This window comes from Macaca fascicularis, chromosome 14 (genome assembly GCF_037993035.2).
Source record: "Macaca fascicularis isolate 582-1 chromosome 14, T2T-MFA8v1.1".
Classification (NCBI taxonomy): domain Eukaryota; kingdom Metazoa; phylum Chordata; class Mammalia; order Primates; family Cercopithecidae; genus Macaca; species Macaca fascicularis.
The window spans coordinates 86,778,267-86,781,759 of NC_088388.1; positions in this window are offsets into that span (position 1 = coordinate 86,778,267).

Genomic DNA, 3,493 nt, shown 5'->3' on the forward strand with positions numbered 1-3,493 from the left:
GTATTTCCAGATTAAAAGAGTCCATCAAGTACCTAACACTGCAAAAGATGAAAGATCACCGGTAAGGCACATAGATCATTGTGAAATTCCAGAACATCTGGAATAAAGAACAAATTTGAGAGAGAGAGAGAGAGAGAGAGAGTGTGTGTGTGTGTGTGAGAGAGAGAGAGAGACAGAGAATCAAGCTAGAAGGCAATGGAGCCTTCCTGAAGACCAGTTATTTCCATCAAGAATCCTACATTTAGTCGCTCAGTTAAATTATATAGTAAAATACAGGCATTGTCAGACATGCATTATCTCCTATGCACCTGTTATTATAAAACAATCAGAATATTAGTAAAAAATGAAGGAATAAATTAAGAAAGGAAGGAGTTCAGAAAATGGAGTCCTCATTGACTATTAGGGATGCTGTGTTAGTTTGCTAGGGCTGCCGTAACAAAATAACACACACTGGGTAACTTAACAGAAATATCTTTTATCACAGTTCTGGAGGTGGGAAGTCCTCAAGATGCCAGCAGGGTTGGCATCCTCGAAGCCCCTCTTCTTGCATCTTCACTTGGCTGTCCCTTTAAGCATAGCGGCCCTGGTGTCTGCTTGTATGTGTTTATCTCCTCTTGGAAGGAAACCAGTGCGATTGGACTAAGGCCAGTCTTGTAGTCTCATTTTAATTTAATTACTTCTTGAAAGATGCTATCTTCAAATAATGTCATATATTGAAGAATCTGGGGTTAGGGCTTCAACATATGAATTTTTGGTGAACACAATTCAGTCCATAACAAAGGCCTAAAGAGGGAAGCAGTCCTGAGTAAGGCTAGAGGACAAGGAGTTTGCAAGGATGTAGAGAAAAAGTAGAGAGATTATTGATTGCGTTTGCTATCAAGAGGTGATTGACTCTCTTATGGGAGAGTTTGAGAAAAAGCAGTAATAGGGACATCATTTTTAAACAAATCATTAAACAGTTAACTTCAGGGAACTAAATGTGTACAAAATAGTCAAACTACATAGTTCAGCTATAAATTATATTTACATTGTTACAATAAAAAATAAATGATGGTTTAATTAAAAATTGTATAGTATAACTATTTTGGGAAGATGAAAAATATTGGGAAATTGGGTAGTAGTGCAAAAATGAAGTCTTTATCTTCCATAGTAGAAAGATAATAGATGTTTAAAATGGTAAAATGAGTGATAACATAGTCATGTTGTTTAGAAATACGAAGGTATACAATAGGAGAATCAATGAAAAGTTTTGAAAATGAAATCTACTAGGGATGAGGATTCAGTGGTAGGAGTGACAGGAAATAGGACTATGTGCATATCTTTGTTTGATAAAATGAATTTAATGTGGATGGTTAGAACAATATTACATTGCTTTCTTTATTTTAGATAAGATTAATGCATACTTATTGTAAAAAATTTGAAAAATAAAGGTGCCAAAAGAAAGTATTTCATCGTTAATGTGGTTAATGCACATACATGCGGCACTTGCTGTTTTATAATCTTTATTACTTAAAAGCATATGGTGATTTTATCATGACATTGCTTTTTATATATTTTTTTAAAAAATAAAAATGCAAAGAAATCTAAAGAAGAAAAATACCAACTCTCCTGGAAAAGACAGGAAGTGACATTGAACTGGTTCTTAACATATAATAATAAAATGATTGAGCTCTTTCTGAGTCAGTCAATTCGCTAACTGCTTTACATACATCATATCATTTAGTTCTCATAAAAAATCTGAAATTTCAATGATAAATCTCACTTGTACAGAGTAGGAAACTACGGCTTAGCAAGATTTTTGTTCAAGGTCATTTGGCTAATAAATGACAGTGCTAGAACTTTAAATACCACAACCACCTGGTAAAAAGTGCTGTGGGTGTTGGTCTGGAATACACCCAGATAACCAGCCTCCCTGACTCCAAGGCCTGGGTCGTTAACCTCTTCACCATATTCAGTAGCTGGGTAAGTGAAGGAAGAGGGGAGGATATTGCTGACAGAATAAACTATATATAGAATAGAAGAATGAGGACTTCAGGCGTGGTTGGAGCCTGACATTTCTTTTTCCTGTGTGGATATCATGGTATTTGTGGACAGGGATTTGGCTGAAAAGTTTAGTTGAGGTAACAATAAGGAGTACCTTGCCTAACGTGGACTTCCATCAACAGGCCTCTGGTTGTCAGACAGGGACATCCATACCAGTGAGGATCATCAATATGAAAGGCGTCATCAGTCTTAACCAGTTGGTAAGTAATTTAAAACATTAATTCTATATGAAAACAAATATAAATATATCATGGGGTAGAATGGAAAACTTACGAATTTTTAAGTTGAAGCCGAAGACTTCAAAGTTTTTATTTTTATTATTTTTTATTTTTTTGCTTTTGGTTAGCTTTTATGACAGTCTCCTGGATCTCAAGGGTCTAGGTTTGATTCTCTCTCATTAGGAGCTCTTTATTGGAAAGTTTTAAAGTAGTAATCTATGAACAATAAGAATCTGATTGAGAATAACATGATTGATCAGATTTGTTTAAAATGTTATTTCCCTCTAAGGAAATATCATGATGCCTAACCATAATAACAACAAAAATGTAGTCACAGCTTTTCTTTTACAGACCCTAGAGTGAAAATATATTAAATTTCACTGATGGTGTTGATTTAGGAAGAATATTAATGAGTGACAGAGATAGAAATAAAAAAAATCTCCAAATCCGTATTACTGTAATATAAACTGACCTGTCTCAGAATATTTCTTGGCACTGTTAGCCTGTTTTCCCAATATTAAAATAATCAGTTCACCTGGAGACAAGAATTACATGGAGAACTTCAGACAAAATTCATCAGCATACTGAATTTATCTCTACTCACAAACAAATTCTGGCAACCTATAGAAGCTGCTCTAAACTGTACCTTATGAAATAGCAAAGGAAGTTGTCTGTTGTAGTTAGATTTCTAGAGGGAAAAAGATAAGATTAAAACCTGACAGCTTGTAAATGCAGTGTAGTATTCTGGATTGGATCTTAGAACACAAAAAGAACACTAGTGGAGAACTGGTGAAATTCAAATACAGCCAGGAATTTAACTAATAGTAATTAACCAGTGTAGGTTTCTTAGTTTTGACAAATGTATATGGTAATATTAGTGTTAGCTGAAAGTGGGTGAAAGATATATGGAAACTCTGTGCTCTATCTTTGCAACATTTTTGTGAATCAAATTATTCCAAAATAAAACATTTATTAAAAATATTTAAAAACCATTGACTTCAATGTTATGAAAACAGAAATATTTGTTGATTTGATACCAGGTCCCCAAATAATTTTTAAAACTATTGCAAGTTATGTTTAAAATTTCAAAAATTTTCACCTTCTTGCTTAGAGTATCATGAATGCCTTGTTCCTTCAATGTTAAGAACTTTGTCATATTTACTCAGTAGCTGATCTATTTCCATCAAGATATTTTAAGTTTGATATTCATTTTTAAATCCCCATTCTACTAC